The following is a 20766-nucleotide window of genomic DNA, read 5'->3' as shown; positions in this document are numbered from 1 at the left end:
TGCTCTAGTTACCGGTTATTTGAGATTAAAAATCACTTCGTTCTGTGAACCTAGGCCGAAATTCCGACTTTTTCCACTGTTTTTTGAACTTATATTACGAATTAAGGACGACCCAGTCTGTAACATCCAGCCCTGCTCTAGTTACTGGTTATTTGAGTTTAAAAATCACTTCGTTCTGTGAACCTAGGCCGGAATTCCGACTTTTTCCACTGGTTTTTGAACTTATATTATGAACTAAGGACGACCCAGTCTGTAACATCCAGCCCTGCTCTAGTTACTGGTTATTTGAGTATACAAATCACTTCGTTCTGTGAACCTAGGCAGGAATTCCGACTTTTTCCACTGTTTTTTTGTATTTATATTACGAAGTAAGGACGACCCAGTCTGTAACATCCAGCCCTGCTCTAGTTATCGGTTATTTGAGATTAAAAATCACTACGTTCTGTGAACTAGGCCAAAATTCCGACTTTTTCCACTGTTTTTTGAATTTATATTACGAAGTAAGGACGACCCAGTCTATAACATCCAGCCCTGCTCTAGTTGCTGGTTATTTGAGATTAAAAATCACTTCGTTATGTGAACCTAGGCCAGAATTCCGACTTTTTCCACTGTTTTTTGAACTTATATTATGAATTAAGGATGACCCAGTCTGTAACATCCAGCCCTGCTCTAGTTACTGGTTATTTGAGTATACAAATCACTTCGTTCTGTGAACCTTGGCAGGAATTCCTACTTTTTCCACTGTTTTTGAACTTATAATTTGATGTAAGGGCGACCCAGTCTGTAACATCCAGCCCTGCTCTAGTTACTGGTTATTTGAGTTTAAAAATCACTTCGTTCTGTGAACCTAGGCCAGAATTCCGACTTTTTCCACTGTTTTTGCACTTATATTATGAATTAAGGAAGGCTCAGTTTTGTAACATCCAGCCCTGCTCTAGAAACTGGTTATTTGAGATTAAAAATCACTTCGTTCTGTGAACCTAGGCCGGAATTCCGACTTTTTCCACTGGTTTTTGAACTTATATTATGAACTAAGGACGACCCAGTCTGTAACATCCAGCCCTGCTCTAGTTACTGGTTATTTGAGTATACAAATCACTTCGTTCTGTGAACCTAGGCAGGAATTCCGACTTTTTCCACTGTTTTTTTGTATTTATATTACGAAGTAAGGACGACCCAGTCTGTAACATCCAGCCCTGCTCTAGTTATCGGTTATTTGAGATTAAAAATCACTACGTTCTGTGAACTAGGCCAAAATTCCGACTTTTTCCACTGTTTTTTGAATTTATATTACGAAGTAAGGACGACCCAGTCTATAACATCCAGCCCTGCTCTAGTTGCTGGTTATTTGAGATTAAAAATCACTTCGTTATGTGAACCTAGGCCGTAATTCCGACTTTTTCCACTGTTTTTGAACTTATATTATGAAGTAAGGACGACCCAGACTGTATCATCCAGCCCTGCTCTAGTTACCGGTTATTTGAGATTAAAAATCACTTCGTTCTGTGAACCTAGGCCAGAATTCCGACTTTTTCCACTGTTTATGAACTTATAATTTGATGTAAGGGCGACCCAGTCTGTAACATGCAGCCCTGCTCTAGTTACCGGTTATTTGAGATTAAAAATCACTTCGTTCTGTGAACCTAGGCCAGAATTCCGACTTTTTCCACTGTTTTTGAACTTATATTATGAAGTAAGGACGATCCAGACTGTAACATCCAGCCCTGCTCTAGTTTCTGGTGATTTGAGATTAAAAATCACTTCATTCTGTGAACCTTGGCAAGAATTCCGACTTTTTCCACTGTTTTTTGAACTTATATTATGAATTAAGGATGACCCAGTCTGTAACATCCAGCCCTGCTCTAGTTACTGGTTATTTGAGTATACAAATCACTTCGTTCTGTGAACCTTGGCAGGAATTCCTACTTTTTCCACTGTTTTTGAACTTATAATTTGATGTAAGGGCGACCCAGTCTGTAACATCCAGCCCTGCTCTAGTTACTGGTTATTTGAGTTTAAAAATCACTTCGTTCTGTGAACCTAGGCCAGAATTCCGACTTTTTCCACTGTTTTTGCACTTATATTATGAATTAAGGAAGGCTCAGTTTTGTAACATCCAGCCCTGCTCTAGAAACTGGTTATTTGAGATTAAAAATCACTTCGTTCTGTGAACCTAGGCCGGAATCTAGTTTATGGAGTTTTAGGATGTGATGAGATTAATTCTCAGGACTTAGGTCTCATCAGTTCGATAGTTGAAGAACTTTAATAAGTCCATCTTTAAGTTGTAAATCCGGTTTGCACAGTCTGCTGAGATTCTCTCAATGCAAAGCTGAATTTTTGTGCTAGACTCAGTTTATTCTTGCTTTTGTTTGTGGTGGATATGATGATGTCCTTTGGTCACTCTAGGGGATAGTTCTTCCCCATGGACAAATATAATAATATTGTTAAAAGCTAGCATTCTGTGATAGATTTTCTCCTTTCTCAGTTCTTCTTCTAACTGTATAACACCGAAATAACTAATAATTAAACATTCAGTAAACATTATTATTCTAAAAAAAATTAATAATTAATTTCATCAGCCCTCATTTGTCGCTAAATCATATATATTTATAATGAAAGAATGTAATAGTGGAAATTCCAGATTAAGAGCTATTGAATCAGTGAAACCATATTGTGAAAACCGTGAAAAATACTTTTATGAAAATACTTGACAATAAAGGAAGTTTATTATTCTCAAAGATCGTTGGGGAGCTTCCTTCCGTGTGTAGAAGGGTTTAAATCGCCTGAATAGAACCGAACTTAGTGACTGGAGTGGAGGTCTGTTACGTTCCTTTGGGTGGGTCAATCCATCCTTTTTGCTTCATCTTCTTCATCGGCTAGCACTTGGAATGAATAACTAATGAACAGAAATGGAGCCGTTCCAAGGAAGAGAAGAGAGTGAACTATGCCAAGCATTGCAGTTGCAGGCCTAGCCTACCTTGCTGGATTCTCAAACAAAAGTGTTGTTGAAAGCCAAGAATCAAAACCTCTTTGACGACATCGCTATCCTGTTTATGAATTCTGAATAGATACCTTAGACTCTTGACAAAAAGAGAAAGGAAAGATCGTGAGAAACACCTGAAGAAGTTGGCTGTCCGTGGACAATACTTAGTTCTCACCAGCACTTGCGATGTAGCGGGGAAGGGCGTACAGAGAGCGAATAATCATAGCTTCTATGAATGGACTTTTTAATGAAAAGAGAAAACTTACTTTTTTTTAAACACCATCGCGTCGTTTTTATTCTTTCACCTACACCTCTATTCTTACATCCTAAGCTTCATATTAATCATTCCTTAACTTTTATTAATGACTATCTTAGCGTCTAATATAAATTCTACTACTTCTTTATTTTTAAACTCATGTTTAGTTAACTTCTTTTAAACTAAACTTTATTATGACTTTTTTAAAAAACTATCATTTTATTATTATTTTATGCTGAGTTGTAATGTTTTCCTAATGAGATAGCTTTCTTAAAAGAGCTTCACCTAAGATAATAAAATGAAGTACAAAGGAAAATTTAAACGTGAATCATTGTTAACTTAACGGTAATATACCTATTATGGCACGTATTAGTATGTTAATCTTGGAACATATTAATCTTTATATTGATTAGTCATAAGAAGTCATTATTACAAGAGCCAATTAATGATTTATTATTAACTTGAAGAGAGATCTTGCTTTTATAGCCCTCTGGAACCTTGTTATTGTCCCAAATGAAATAAACATCAAGCCAGGATCTTAAAGGTAAATCCAGATCTGGATTTGTCTCATCACAATTGTTAATCGGGAAAAAAAACTTAAGAGAGAGAGGCTATTCAGGCAATTCCAGTTATTCCATCCAGGTTTCGACGTTGTAACTTTTCCTAAATCCTCACAAAACAACTCACAGGCTTTCATTAAACTTTGTTGACATCATTCATTAAAACTTATCTTTTTTTTTTTTTTTTTACTAAAACAATTTAGATAAAATAATTAGGGTTCTCTCTAAGAACCATTTCAATACAATGTATGCTTCTGAGTCTTAAATATTAGAACAAGAGATAGTTGTGTTGCTCAAATTCTGAATTTGTAAAAAATTCCACAATCTAATGTGTACCACATTTCTTTGTAATTTTTGGAAATGCGATTGATTGTCTCATAAACTTCGATTATACCTAATTTAGATCAATAAAATCAATACCTTTTAGTTCAATAAATTTTTGTAACAAATTTTAAGGCATACCAAAGTTTTCATTTCTTTTGCAGAGTTTTAGAATCTGAGAAATATTTGTAACAGTAAAATATGTTTTAAAAATTTGGTATTTGAAGAAAATTTGTAAGTTGTTACCTTGAAAATAAGGAAAAGTTAATTTTATAAAAAAAATAATTTATTTCTCCTGGGCTAAATATCACTACCTCAAAGAATGTCCGTCAATAGCCTCCTCCAAATCATCTTAATTGTATATTATGTACCACAGTTGTTAACTAATTGTTCGCACATTGTGAATTTTAATTGATAACAAAAAGTTCACAATCTAATTACTAAGAACAAATATAAAACTGTAGATTCATTATCGTGACAGCAGAAAATCATCATTTATTATTCAAAATTTATAGCGTTAAACTAAAACAACGCCACCGTACATATTCATCTCATGTTTTCTGAGAGTGAACATGGATCTTATCTACATAATGCAACATAATCTACACAGCATGGACATGAGGTTTATAAATCTAAATTAAATTTCTTGAATAGAATGCCTGTTTTAAAGTCAGTGTGTCTCTTTATTACTGTATTCTAAAGATGTATAATTAAAAATTATGTACGTTTATTATTAATTTAATGTTGTAACCAGAGGAGGGTAAAAATTTAATCAGTGTCAATTGAAGTAAACCAAAATTTAATCTCAAATCATTATTAAAATTAAATTTAATCGACCAAAATTAGTTGTTTGATTTAAATTGACTTTTAATTTAATTGGAATTTAATGAATTAAAATTTTTAGTCATAAATTAATTAAGATTAAATAATCTGAATTTTAATGGATTAATTCAATTCCAAATTTAGTTTTGAGGATTAAATTTTTTTATCGACAACTTTGCCAATGGTTGAACCAGAATAGGGCCAATACACCTTCATTCTGCCAATACAAGCGTAGAAAGTGCTTGGAGAATTAGACAAAAAAATTTGTAATATCTTCTCTCTAACAGTGGTTCTCTTTCTATTCCCAAAGACCCTCTACGAAAAATTCTGAGAATCCGGTGTTTAGAATAAGTTCTGTTGATTTCTCTATTGACGTAACGCTGGAGCAATTGTTTGGTGGGGCTTCATGATCAATAGGATTTTTGTCATTGAAATCTGTTAAACAAAATAACCATAACAGGTACTGGAGGAGTAACTAGTAATACTTTTTACTTCCAAAGGGTTGCCTGCCAGCTCACGGAAAACACTGATAAATGAGGAATAGAACACATCCTCTATCCGCTTTGAGTAACCAAGTCGGTTCAAATAGATGAAAAAGATACAAAGTTAATAAAGAAGTATTCACCTACTTTATATGTGGCAACTCAATGCAAGGTCAGTTCAATATAACATGAAATGAGAATTACTGTAATGTTTGCATAAGTCTGAAACAATTACTCATAAATTAACTGAGCCATGTAGCTTTACATGAGATCTTTCTAATCCAGGAACGTCCTAAAAATTGAGGTTCCATCAGAGTGGAACAGCAAAGGGTGTAAAAGAAGTAGCTCAAATTACTTACTTAACTAACATGAAGATGTGTTGCAGATAGATTATATGTAATGCGCTGTAAAAAATAAGTTAAATATGAGTGAAGGATGGCAACACTTCTAGACTTATATTTAAGTCTAGTGAGTCGTCAAAATGGTGCAATATGAGTGTAGGGGTTTGAGAAGAAATTACAAGCCAAACTGTCAGCTTGAGCTTAAGTACACCATTTAGGTCAGCTTCAAATGAATCCGTTTGGCAAATTCATAGTAAATTAAAGAGAACGTGAAAATGCTTTTCTTTAAAATAGCATTTCCGGTGTATCCATTACCTGTCTTCTTGAAAGTTTGGTCATACTCATTAAAAAGATATTTCCGGTTGGACGAATTCAACCAAAAAACCTCATCCGATATTTTGTTCAAGGAATAAGGTAAAAGTAAAGAAATTCTGCACAAGCATTTTCCCCCCCCTAAAATATCGGAAATAAAAAGGTCCTCGAACAAGATTCGCTAAAAAAAAAGAAAGAACACGAAAGAGATAGATGCGAATTACTTAGTATATTTTATGAGAAGTTAAAGAGTATTGAACTTTCTAAATGTCAAGGTCAGCTAGAAAATAGATTATACTTTCAGTAATCTAGCTTTTGAAAGAGAGCTAATCGTCGTAACCACAAAACTTTAAGCTCTTCTGCAAGAGCATTGCGCACTACATAGACGGGGAATCATTCTGTCTAGCTTTTTTTTTTTTTTTAAATATATTTGAGGTGAGGGGATAAATTCTGATACTCTTTGCTGATGTTAATGATGTTCATGGCGATTTAATTGTTAGAGAGTTGAGAAACGCAGTTTCAAAGTGCATCCTTCCAATCGTAGGATAATAATTGCAGTAATGTAATTCATTCCTTTTGTAGAAAAAATTTGCTTAGATTTAGTTTTAATAAACTTCTTCGCGCTTCTTATTTGCAAGCTTTTAATTTTTTAAATCAGAAAAAAGATAAGATATTGAAAAAAAAAAAAAAAAGATTCACACATGAAGCTGCACAGCATTAGAAGAATGGACTGTCTTGTCTGTATTGCTTTGAGATAATAAGTCCATTTGATGAAGTAATCAAAACGTAAATTGTAATCAAAATTAATTAATTAATTCAATTAATTTATCATTTTGATTAGACCAGTCTTTATTTATTGACTACGTACTTCTTTTTCTGCTTGCTCTAGTTTAAAAGTAAGAAGGATGAATGCAAATGATATTAGAGTAAATTAATTTTACTGAAACTGATACAAAAAATGAACTTTATAAATAAACGTTTCAAAATTCTTTATGTCTGTTATTAATATTAGAAATGAAATAATAAAATAAAAATAATAATAAGCGACCAATGAAACTGGTTTTCATTCTTCCTAATCTCTTTGCCTTATAACAACACAAATCGCATTTTTATTCATATGGAAAGATGATGATGTTGTAGAAGGTAACGGATTCTGGGCAATATGTTAATAAGGGAAGTAGAAGCCGGTATTTCTGCCGAGCTTGTTTAAATGTAGCATGTGTCTTTAAAAGAAAGCAGAGAGGAGACAAAAAATATTATCGTATCGTAAATTTAATATGTAAATTATTTTTTTTGTAATTTAAGAAAATTCAGTTTTGAATAGATTGATAGAAAAGATACGAGAGTACATAAATCTTCCTTAACATCAACTGAAACATGTGACATCTAGAATTTTTTATTATTTATTTTCCTTCTTCGAAGTGATTAAAGAACTGTGAAATTTCCTTTTGAATGTTTTGATAGTGCAATTTGAAAAACGGACTCCTGCGTGGCTTGGTGAAGATGGTGAGGTAATCAAACTCCGTTGGTAGAAAGAGAAGTAGTGATTACTTCCAAACCAGTTGGGCGAACAAGATCACTTGCTCATTCAAGTTCTCCATCCCCGGTAACAAACTTCACTAAGAACTAGTTGATGAATTCGAGTGAAACTAACCTTAGAGACAATGGGTCTCCTTCTTAGTTTTGCAGATTTATCTTTAACATTGAATTTCATTCTTATTTGTATTTTTCTCCTATAAACGCAACAATACGAGGGTCGTTTGAAAAGTCCGTGCAAAGTCAGAGATAGCACCACTGGCGCGTATCGAGGTTATGTTTAGTTAGTAGCATCTCTTGGAAGAACACACACCAAGTTTCAGCCAGATCGGTCTATTTCTTTGTGTTTGGCATTCGTTTGAATCGAGGAAGTCGAGTGATTTTCAAAAAAATGGACGAAAAAGAATTTCGTGTGTTGATTAAACACTACTTTATGAAAGGCAAAACGCCTCAGGAGACTAAAGAGAAGCTTGATAAACATTATGGTGACTCTGCACCTTCGATTAGAATAGTTTATAAGTGGTTTCAAAATTTTCGGAGTGGCCATATGGGCACAAGTGACGCTGAACGTTCTGGACGCCCTGTTGAGGTTACTACTCCAGAAATCATTAATAAAATCCATGATATGGTGATGGATGACAGAAGAGTGAAGGTGCGTGAGATTGCTAGTGCTGTGGGCATCTCGAATGAACGGGTACATAATATTTTGGATCAACATTTGGACATGACAAAGCTATCCGCAAGATGGGTGCCGCGATTGCTCACGCTTGACCAAAAACGAAATCGTGTGAAGTGTTGCAAGGACGGTTTGCAGCTGTTCCAGAAGAATCCGCAGGACTTTAAGCGTCGTTTCGTCACTGTGGATGAAACATGGATACATCACTACACTCCTGAGACCAAAGAACAATCTAAACAATGGGTTACCAAGGGGGAATCTGCGCCAAAAAAGGCGAAGACCGTTCCTTCGGCCGGAAAGATTATGGCGACTGTCTTTTGGGATTCGCAATAATAATCCTCATCGACTATCTGGAAAAGGGTAAAACTATTACAGGTGCATATTATTCATCTTTATTGGACCGTTTGAAAACCGAGCTGCAAGAAAAATGCCCCACGATTGGCCCACAAAAAAGTGCTTTTCCATCACGACAACGCACCAGCTCACACCTCAGCAGCAGTTGTGGTCGCAAAATTAATGGAAAGAGGGTTCCAACTCGTTTCACATCCCCCCTATTCTCCAGACTTGGCTCCCTCGGACTACTATTTGTTCCCCAATATGAAGAAATGGCTGGCGGGAAAAAGATTTTATTCAAACGAGGAGGTGATTGCAGAAACGAATGGCTATTTTTCAGACTTGGACAAATCCTATTATTCGGAAGGGATCAACAAACTAGAGCAGCTTTGGACGAAGTGTATAAGCCTAAAAGGAGACTATGTTGAAAAATAAAAAAGGTTTACCCCAAAAAATTAAGTAGTTTTTATTTTTGCACGGACTTTTCAAACGACCCTCGCATTCTCACTGAATTCAGCCTTTAAGAGCTCCCGAGGTGGTATCCTCTTTTATTAGACAGGAATTGCATCACAAGATGCACAACTGCTCGGCAATAAGCTCTTTAGAGACTGAACTGCTGCTTAGCAACACAGCGCACGTATAAACAGTAATGAGGGACAAAAAAATAGATTAACATTCACAGAGATATAAAGGATTGAAATTTGAAGCAAATTGAAAACCACCAAAATTTAACATTTCTCTATCTTGAACCATTGAAGTATGGGGATCGACTAAGCGTTCCAACTCACTACGCCTCCAGACATTACAGTCCAAAAATACGAGCTCGTACTTCGAAAACTTCTTAACACTTCGTTCTATGTATCCTAAACCTCACTATCTATAATGACCTCAAAATCCCTTTCATTACAGATCTTGCTGACACTCGTTTTCTCAAATTTCATTCCACTCTACAGCAGTTCATCCTAACCCTCTCATAGAACACCTATCTTCCTTCACATTACCAGGTAATCCTCTAAGGAGATTGGAGAGAAGATGGCCTCGTGATCTACTCTTATCGTGAGAGCAAAGCACGTTACTGGAGTGACACCACTGGGTGCCTTCTCCACTCATGATTTTCTTTAATTTTTTGCTATCAGGTACCATATTTGCTGGTTGCAACAACCGTTGCAGTTGTAAATTCCAATAAAAGATTAAAAAAAAAATTTAGTTAACAGTTATTATTAACATTTAAACTAATGCAGTTTTATTGAAATAAAGAAACTTCTAATTTTGTTTTTTAGGAGTTCCTCACTGTTCTGAGGTTTTCCTCAACTAAATATTGCTTTTAATTTTAGCTTCCAAGAGGCTTTCTTGGACGCTATCTATCCACTTGGGTCTGCTCTTCTTCTTCTTCCTTCGACTTTCATTTCATGTATATATATGGACACCTAATCACCTAAGTTTATTTACCTCCACATTTCTATGAAACGTTCATTTACTCTTCTTTAATTTTTCGTTTCTTACTCTCTCAAGCCTTGATATTCATTGCTGCTTCTTCACCAGTAATCTATCTCAGTGGCTAAAGAAGCGTTTTCCTGAAACCCTTATTCAAGTTCCAAGTATCAGTGGCATATAGTAGCATTACATATTGTCTTTTTGGTGTACTATGTAGAAATATCGCTGATCCATAAAACGGAGTCCGGGATGCCGATTGCCCTTTTGACTCAGGAATTCTCAGAATGGATATTCCTGAAGAAGGTGAAGTATGAGAAATGCTCTTCACATTACGAACACGCAACCATTTTTAAAGGGTTAATGGGATAATCATATGTATTAAATTTATATAAATTTTAGAAAGTGACATTCACCAGTAACTGGCTAAAACCTCAATTAGACTATTGTCTAGAATAACATAAGTCAAGACTTCTAAGACTATTTATTTATTTATGTATTTTTCTGTAATAAGCTGAATCACAGTATAATTTAAGAATATTTAAAAAATAACTATAAACTTCAAACATTTCACAAAATTATTAATTAAACTTTCCTCTTCTCTTATTAATAGTTTGGATGATTCAAGGAAATACATAAAGATTTCTCATAAAGTATTTTACAAAGAACAGAACAAAGGATAACTTAACTTACTTAACAAGTGATAAAACAAACGTAATTATTTTTATGGCTGTTTATTACAAAATGATGGAAGTTGTAAAAAAGAAAAACGAGAAAGCCCCAACACTGCCAGGTAGATGTTTACAGCGATTTATCACCATCGTTTGTGGTGCGATAATTGGAATTTCTTAATTAACGTCTTATTAAATTAATTGGCTGTAACTGTGTGAGTGGGATTGATGTTGATGAGAAAATAAATGTTTTGCTTGTCTAGTTAAGTTTTGATGCAGCATCAAGATTTTGCTGATTACCCTCATTCATCTTTATTAATTATATAAATATGGAAATTTAATTGTAAATTAACTTATCATTTCAATGCAAACAAAAAATTTGTGAATTTTAGCTGCCCGCTTCTAAAAGTAACCTTTTTTCCTCCTCTTAGTATTACTGAATAAGATGAAAGCGTATCATGCTTACAATAATGAGTTTTCCGGCTTAGGGGTTACTTGCGGATCTCAAAGCGGATATTTCTGGTATGACCTCAAAATCAAAATCTGCTCAAAAGTAGTTCTTTCAGTACTCTTAATTATTTATTGATTGTAATATTTAAGAAATTAAATTAATAATAATAAAAAAATTAAGAGACCTCCTTCGTAGTTTCACGATCGTTACGAGAATAACTTTGGATCTGTTATCCTGCTAGTCCATAACCCATCCATATTACACTCCTTTTGAGAAAAATTCGTGACATAGCATAATCGTAGTAAAGTGCCGTAACGAAAAGTCGGTCATTGTTATTCCACGAGTACTCTCAAACAATTGGTTGGGAGAGAAGCCAAGGGGGCAACCAACCTGTGTGATAACTGTGCAGCGTGGTCTCGTCGTAACGTCGCCGATCAGTGAGGGAAGTCGTGCAGGTCGGCCGGTTCTTCCTTTCCTCTCGCTTCTCTTTTCCGCCTCTTCCACGATCACTCTTCGACACATTCACATAGTTCCATAATATATATACGACAACTAGAAGAAGAAGATATTCCTGGCCCACAACAACAGCAACAACAACATGATGGTGGTAGGTAGTAAGAGAGATCGTGTCCCATCCTTCTTGTGGGCTTTGTAGAAGAGAGGACGACGAAGAAGTTTTGTATGTTTATAGAATCCTCCAACAATATAAGATACAAGTTAAGCATTAAGAGAAAGAAAGAAAAGAACAAGTATGCTGCGTCTATGCTTTTGCTAACGGCATTAAATGATATGCAAACATGTGTGCCCATGGATTAGTGAACATAATTATTACATACTTCCCTTCCTTCCTATAGTGCCTTCTTCCATGTCCACAATTTACATATACTACATACGCATTGTTTAATTATTTATTACCTAACTAGTAATAAGCAGATGAATTTAAAAGCAAAATCTGTTATTTTATTTCTTTTGAACAATAAAATTTGTAATTATTACAATATAATTGGCACTTACTTAACGCATGAACTTACTGCTAGTTTTTCTACTCCAGTGCTCTCTTCTGGGCAGACTCGTATTTATTTATTTATCCTTTTATTGAAATTTACACCTGTACCCATAGGGTTCAATAAGTAAATGCGATAATTGTGTAAATAAATAGCGTGGCAGACGTGAATGACGGTTATCCAGTGATGGCCGCCATTAGTCACCCAGTTGGTCACGGGGCCAACGGCGCCTCAGCCGTCTTCGAGGATTGGAGGGTAGCGCAGTTGAAGACAAGTTTGCAGCTAAAGGGTTCGGATGAAATGAGAGTTTTTGATGAAAATTTTTGTGTCGGATTTGAGTGGAATTTGGAGAACTGTATGTATTGTGTGGTTGCCAATATAGAATGGAGCGTCTACTATGCGGCGGAGTATTTTGGATTGGAGTGTTTGCAGTCAATTGATGTTGGATTTTTTAGCTGTTCCGTAAAGTTCGAGTCCGTAAGTCCATATTGGTGTGAGAAGAGCTGTATAGAGTCGTCGTTTGTTCTGTAGTGAGAGTTTTGAGCGTTTGTCAAGTAGTCTGGCTAGAAGTTTGTATCGTTTGTTTAGTTCGGTACGTTTAAGTCTCGTTTGGGCGTCCCAGGTAAGTCTCTTGTCTAGGTACATTCCAAGGTACCGCACGTGGTTGGCTGGTGGGATAGGTGTACGATGTAAGAAGACACGTATTTATTAAATTCAATATTTTACTTCCTTTTACAAATCGTGTAGTTTTCGATTTTTTTAGTTTCCTTGGAAACTCGTATCTTAATTTTACAGGTTTATTAGGTCTTCTATGTATGGAAAAAGTTGGTCAACATATATATACGAAGTCAGAAAATGCAAGCACATAAATTCGTCCGTCTTTGTTATTTCGATAAGGAAGAGGTATAATTGGAGATTTCCTGTAAAATGTTTCCTCATTACCTGTATAATATTAAAAATAATTCAGTTTGTTATTAAAATTCCAAATAAAAAATGTCTGTTGACCGGAAGACGCACAAAATGTAACTCTCAATAAAGTGGCACTTCCTTTTTGTCCAATTTCCTTTGTTCGAAATTTTAATTACAAATAGGTTTTCAATTATTATTATTGTATAAGTAATGAGACATTACACTTAAGAAGGAAGCTCTCGCACTCCTGGAACAGCTGAAGCTGTCTGACTCCAGGAACAGCTTATACATCGAAATTGTTTCGCATAAAAGTTATCGATCAATATTATGCAACTTTTGTACCAAATTTGAGGAAAAATAGTTGGACATTTTCGTGAAAATATAGAAAAATCGTTTCGGTAAAGTGGTTGAAAAACATTGTTCACTGAATGAAAATATCAAATTTGAACTTCGCTCAACTTTTTGGATAGATAGATATGTAAACTTTATAATTAAATATAAACAATTAATTACAATTATGAAGCACAAAATGTAAGTTTACATTTTGTGCTTCATCACAGTTTTTGGGACACTTAGGATGGGACAAAGGATAGAAAAAGCATCTGCAGCTAGAGCAGAAAGTTAGAGAAGGATATGTTTTAATTGTTTTGTGTCTGCTGGGATAGGAAGGATCTGTAGGAGGCTACTTCGCGGAAGAGTGGGTTAGGACGACAATCTAGAATGAAGAGGAGTTGCAGCAGTCGGTTTTGGATAAAGAAATGTTCTCCGGGAGCCTCAATTTTTCATTTCTTAGTTATTACTTGCCAGTCCAGCTCACAAGCTGGATTTTTTTTCACAAAAAATAACTTTTACACAGACATTAATATGATGAACAAATCCAGTGGAAAACCCGCAATCGCTTTCACTCTCTAAGAGGCTGTAAAGTCAAACAATCGAAAGAAAACAGAATAAGAAATACAAATACTGTATGAAAAACTGGTGCATATTTAATGGTAGAAAAACTGTGGCAAATTATGTTACAACTGTTTTCTAAAAAAGCTTTTCCATTTACAATTTTTGTTGTATTAGATGCGTTCAGATGACTCTCATGGAAAATATGGTTACCTATTTATTTCTTTTCAGGATAGTTGTATCTGAGGGAACATCCTGTTAGAACGGAACCCTAAAAATTCAGAACTTAACATAATTCTGTTCACCAAAAGTAATAGTTTTAATTGACAAAAAACGAAAAGAAAACCTAAGTGTAAACTATAATCTAAGTAAAGTCAGTGTGATAAATCACATGAATAGAAATAGGTAATAGTGTGGATCTAAGTGGGATGCTGGATTACGATTGAAAAAGAAGAAGTAGAGGAAGGCGTGAAACTGTTCACGTAATAAATATCATTTATCGTAAACAGAAAAAAGAACAGAAAAAGGAAGTGAAAGCCTCCAGCCACATCCTTAATTGATAATAAACGAGAGCTTAAATGTAATTTAGAAGATTTAACTGACATTGAATTTCTTCTTTTTTTTTACTTTTAGAAAAATAAAAGGGATCCCGAAGAATTCAAATTACTTAATGTAATTTATGAAGCTCTGTATATGAGCGAGCGAGGCGAGGATATATGAATGGAAAATTATACTTGGGCTCTCAGAGGAGGCGTGTACGTTAAGAAAGAGTTCCTTTTTTGTTTCTGGTTATAGTCCTAGCGTTTTTTTTGTTCACTTTAGTTTAAGTGGTTAAACCATAAAAAAAAAAGAAAAAGAAACACACCATTCAGTTTAGACTTGTGACTTGTTAGGCCCATTTGACTATTTTATATTATTTATTAAATGTTTTAAGAGTTCATTTGCTTTTTTTTTTACTTTCACTATATTCAACTAGAGGAATAATTTGTGATTGTGTCAAAAATTTTCGATGTCGATTTCCTGCTTAAAATATCAGTTTTTGAAATTCTTCTGAATCCAAAAAAAAAAAAGTGATCTTAAAAAATTTCTGGGATGTTTTTAACGTCCATTCTATCTGTGGAATTTACTTCCCCAGAAATTGTTAAATCGCAGCATGGCCAAATTTGATGATTGGGATGCTGCCCATCAAACCCAGACGATTTTAGCTTTTTTTTAGCTTTTAGCCAATTGAAAATGCCACTTAAATTAATCGATTGTTCAGTTCTTTTTTTTTTTCAGATTTTCTCAAAAAATCGGCTGCATCGATTTTCTGTAAATTTGTTATTCTTATTGCACTAAGTAGTTTTAAAACTTTTATTTCAAATAACCAAAATACAAAATTTGAAGGAAATTGGCTAATTGGAATTACTATATCATTATGTTTTGAGTTTATGTAATTGTTAAGATTTACTGTTGACACTTCATTCAGAAAGGAAATGAGTGATGGAGTCAAATGTCATTTAAAAAATTGCCTTTTGGACCGAAAACTCGTTTATTCCTCAAAAAAATAATTTAAAAAAAAAATATTTCCCAGGTGTAGATTAGACCACCAGCAGTTGATGGTGGATGGCCTTCCACAAGATCTTCCCCCCTCCACTCTTTGATGTTCTAATAGTACATGATTTGCAACTGCGATTGTGGTTTTTTGCATAAAGGCAATTATGGTTTATTTCAAACTCAACTGCAGTAGAAAATAATTATGATTGAGACGCAGTATGCAAACTGTGACTTGAATAAGTCCTTGTTTAAAGTATTGTTTTCAAAAAATATTTACTTCTTTGCTAAGAAATACATTTTATAAAATTATTTCCTATTGATTAAGATAATGTTATCTCATACTACGTAATTAGTATGTTTCCTCTATTTTGAAAGCAAATTACCCATACTTACCCATTTTACTTTTTCTAATTTTACTGTTGTAAAAAGGCGCCACGGTAGCCGAGCGGTTAGAGGCGAGACCTGCGAAGCTAATATGTATTGTGGTACTGGGTTCGATTCCCGGTCTCAGGCCTTGGATTTTATTTAATGGTTAATAAAAGAAATTTACAGTAAAGTATGTTTGCTAGTCGCCTCCGTCCACGACACCTAATTGGTAGTTGGACGTTAAGCCCCGCCTGAAAAATAGGCGATTACTTTACTTTACTTTACTTACTTTTTACTTTTACTGTTGTAAAAGATAAGTATTTTAATCGTGCTGATATTTTATTTTGAGTTTTCCCAAAGGTTTTTCATAGTTTTCACATTTTTCAAATTCATTTTGTAGGTGCCCTGAGACCGGAAAAGCTGTTTTCATTATAGTATACTCGTAATAATATTAAAGTTCAGTTTTACAAACTACGTTAGTTTTTTTTTGTATGATTTAAGGTGTGTCAACATCTGAGGTTATTGGCACCCACAGCTTTTTTCATTAAACTGTCCAGCCTCCGGTTAGAGATACTCTCGTTACAGGCAACACTGTCCATCACCGGACAGAGTGAGCAGTGAAAGAAGCTCTAAGGAAGAGAAAATCTAAGGGTCCAGCAGCTGGATTCGAACCCAGGTCCTCAGCTGGGGAATCCAATAACGCTAACCGCACGGCTAATTCCCTTCCCCTTCTTGTTAGTGATAATTGACATGTGTTCATTATTCTGAGTTCAAAGAAAATTTTGTGACCTTGAACTTAGAGAACTTAGAGTAAGAGAAAGTCACGTGATTACTCGCACATTTTTACTCTTCCCCCAAAGAATGTGTGTACCAAATTTGGACTAAATCGAAGCAACTTCGTTCACAATGAGTTAAAACTGTCCGGTAGGATAGTTGTAAAGGGCTGATCGTCAAAAACTGCACGAAAAAGCGTAACGTTGAAAAACACCCAACTTTGACAATTTTTCTCTCTTTTTCTATAAAAGATAAAATTCCCAAATTTTCTTTATAATATAGGGCAAATCCTCCTTTATAACTTTTTTTTTTTGCATATACAATCATAATTAAACTCATTTATCTATATAAATAGTAAAAGAAAGTAAATAATAAAGATTAATTTAAGAAAATTATGATTCATTTTTTTACTACTAAAATAATAAGTTCGTAGTAATATAAAATGATCAATGAATGAAGGTTTTTCTTTGAATTCATTAAACTATAGCCAACTATAATGGACTTCACATGAAGAATGATTTTTCCATAAAGAAATGTTGAAACATCCTCTAACTGCTTTTACGCTCAGTGTGTTATTTCCCGTTTTGTTTAATTTTACAGGAAGTATGACCTGACTCACTGTTTCCTTGAATAATTGGATAATTAACATGAGAAAATTAGGAGCGTAAAATGATGACTTTTATGTTTAGGATGTCTTAAACACGTCTTACTCCATAAAATAAGTCTCTGGGGGCATTTGATTGTTGTTTTTTAGGAAACGTTTTTGAATTTTTTGGGGAGTATTTACCTTCCTTGATACGTAAAAACCTTGTAAGGTTCCAATAGTCTACATTTTCAGGCGGGGCGCGTCGTCTAACTGCCAGTTAAATGAAATGGACGGCGGCGAAAGCACATACTTTTAACTATTAACATTTTTCCTTACAAATAAAAAGTAGCTTCATGCTGGATTCAAATAGGAATCTCCCGAATTTAAGCTTCATAGCCACTACACCAACACCCGTCCATCATTATTTAGTTAGCACTTTTAAAACAGGAAATGCTAAGTAATTTTTCTAGTACGGTTTAGAGGAAGTATAGCGATTGAGTCAAATTCTGTGAACCCATTTGGTTTTTTAGAAAAAATAAGGATAAGTGGGACATTTATCAGATGATCAGTTACTTATTCTTATTACATCATAATGAAACTGTACATTCCAGATGAAGTGAAATTTTTAGACATTTAAACTCAACGTCAAGAATTTTATTAGCTGTGAAATTAGCAAAATATCATTGAAAGTTTGGACATTAAAAAAAAGAATCGTCAAAATGCCCACAAAGAACTTTAAAAAAATTCCGGATACGCTACTTATTTCCGTAATAGAGCTCGAAATATTTACAATTTGTAGTAAATTCAAGTTTTAATGAATTCAAACAGCAATCACTAAATTTCCGTACGTAATGAGGATACTCTCTCAAATCGTGTATGTGTATTTTGTCCATAGCGTGATCAACAATAAAGATGTCAAAATTTTGCACGATTGTAAACAGTGTTACTGTTTTGCAGGAGTTAGCAAGATTTGCAAATGCAAGTGATTATAGCTACTATATATTCCTCTTCGTGTGTAAATTACTTCACGACAGATTTTTACCGTTAGATATTCAGATAACAATTTATTTTTTTCCTTATTCTGTTCAGATATTTTAATGCTAATGCCTTGTCCGCCATGTCTACACCTATCAATGCATTCGTTTCTTATTTTAGTTGATTTGAAATTGTTAATATTTTTTGATTAAGTTCGTGAGTTGTGGCTTCTTTTTTAGCTCAGTTTATTTAATTGTCATTCAATATTAGACGCTTCTAATTTTTCTCCTGTCCAGTTTTTAATTTTATTTTGTTGGTCACCGATCGCATCATTTATCTGAAAATGTATTTTCGCATGAAGCATGTGTAATCAAACATTACTACTTTTTGTTACTCTGAAAAAAGGTTGATTCCCCCCTCTGCTGCTAATATACGTTTTTAAAAGTGAACCAGAAATCATAGTAAAAAGCAGGACAAAAATCGATCTTTTTTTCCGCTTTCAACATCTGTTTCAACTTTTTTTTTTGATTCATTTGCTTTGTGAAATTGTTTGTGAAGCATTGTTTTGAATCAGGAAGAATCTGTACTTGTCTTCGTGAAAATGCTTCAAGTTTGGCAACGAAGTCAATGAAGCTAAGAGTTGGATATGGTTACTGAAAAGCGGAAGTGCTTTCTAATCAAGATACTTCGTTAATTACTTGAATTATATAGGAATTCTTCTGGGATCCCCTGGACGTAAAAAATACTTTTGTTCTTTTTGTAAGGTCTGATTGTTCACTGCATGGTACTTAGTGAATATCAAGACTGCTTTTAACCTGTTTAAGTGTGTTTGACGTGTATACACGTCAAAGCAAATCTCTATTACGGTACGTTTAACGTGTTTACTCGTGACAATTATTAAATTGCCATTAACTATAAAAACTCGAAATTTTAATAAAATACAATAAGAATATTATTTGGTGGGATGTTTCCTTTATCTTACCAATAGAACTGCCAAATATTTTAGACGGAGGGGAGTGGTGGGAGCCAGCCAAATGATAAGTGGTTGGTACATGTTTGGTTTCCGCATTAGAGATTGGGAATTAGGCACACAAATAGAAGCTCTTAACCCTTGTGCAATGCCGTTTTTACCTTAGATAGATGTTCAGACCTCACTAAGAGCATGATTTCATTTTGCATAGAATTCAAAAAGCTCTTTCCTATCTTGTAAAAGCTCTTGCGTCTCTAGTTAACTAGAGCAATGCATACGTGAAGCGGTGCAAGATTTTAAATGAGCTCTGGTAATCTCAAGCCCCCAGAGATTGCAGAAAAAGTGCTTGCAGTGACTATTACGACGTTGTAAACTTTTGGTTGTTTTACTCTGCATTCATTGTCTGATTTTAATTCCGCCCCACTGTGGGGGGGGGGGCTTTTTAAAACTAAATTCCACGCTTAACTGGTTAAGCCTGGCAGAAATACAATTATTTTAGTCCCGAGGGTGTAAGCAATCTCTTTGTAGTCCCCTCAAGATTGCTGAAACAGAAACTGATGGTTTCATAAATGAACTGTAAAATAATCTCGCGCCACAAACTTAAGCTTCTGGCGAGCAGTACGAGTATCATTTGATCATCATACAGCATCGCAAAAAAACTCATAGTGCAGATGAGAATGACTGGTGAGACTCAATCTCAAACTTGCGAATTTCATTTTTAATATTGCATAATTTCCGATACCAAGCTTTTTTCTAAATAGAACAACTGCACATGCAACTTTACAAACATATTGGTTTTTCTTATCATCTTGTGTGTTGCAAAAAAAAGTATTTATCGGTAGTTGATTTTACAATCCGCCTGGACAAAAGACGTTACAATGCAAGGAAAATCGCAAAACAAGAATGACTTTAAATGACTTTAAAGATTATTAAAGATAAGACGAATAGCGTTCTCACAAACAGTTTTATGAAAATCAATCTAATTATATGTCTTCTTATTTAAAAATATATATAAAAAAATAATAAATTACGTCTAGGTATATAACGGGATAATAATCTGTCCAATTATATAAAAATGTGTTCATAAATATGTTCGTAATTGTTTTTTTAGATCATGAAGACGAATAGATTTCTGATGTTTCTTAGTTAATGCTTTCAAATTAAATGGCGATTATAATTATCCACGTTTAGATCTTCTTTTTTTTATATTATTTTTAATAAATTTAATTTATTGGAGTTCAACTTTTTTTATGGGTATGTTGTCAAGCTGTAATTATGTTCATTATTTTCTATACGTCTTTCTCATTAGGAGTAAGTACTTTTAAATTTATAGTAGTTTATTAGTAAAGAATAGGAGAGTGGTCCTAATCTTTTAACTGTGTCTTGGATGACATTTTTCATAAGTTTAATTAAAAAATAATTATTAAGAAGTTTTGATCAAAGCGGTTTCGAATTTCTTTTTTACTTTCTCTTACTAATAAAATCAAATTTTGGAATTCAGACTTCAAAACAAAAAAAGAATTTTCGTCCAGGAATTCTTGAACATTACGCGACAAGGAAGTATTCAATAATACTAAATT

The 20766-nt window shown here is 34.1% G+C and overlaps 1 protein-coding gene across 3 annotated transcripts in view; it reads left to right on the top strand.

Moving 5' to 3' along the window:
- The window catches only part of LOC141449979 (uncharacterized), a 136918-nt gene that overhangs the window by 79009 nt on the left and 37143 nt on the right, over positions 1-20766 (top strand). Inside the window, exon 3 of one of the 3 annotated variants that reach the window (XM_074119958.1) lies at positions 7542-7683. The exons of the other annotated variants lie outside the window; for them this stretch is intronic. The gene's annotated coding sequence lies outside the window, so the exon portion shown is untranslated. The remainder of the gene's footprint in view (positions 1-7541; positions 7684-20766) is intronic. 3 annotated transcript variants of the gene reach the window in all.

This window comes from Rhodnius prolixus, unplaced genomic scaffold (assembly GCF_049639745.1).
Source record: "Rhodnius prolixus isolate KJV_2025 unplaced genomic scaffold, Rpr scaffold_2, whole genome shotgun sequence".
In the NCBI taxonomy this organism is placed as follows: Eukaryota; Metazoa; Arthropoda; class Insecta; order Hemiptera; family Reduviidae; genus Rhodnius; species Rhodnius prolixus.
This window is presented reverse-complemented; position numbering and strand designations above follow the sequence as displayed.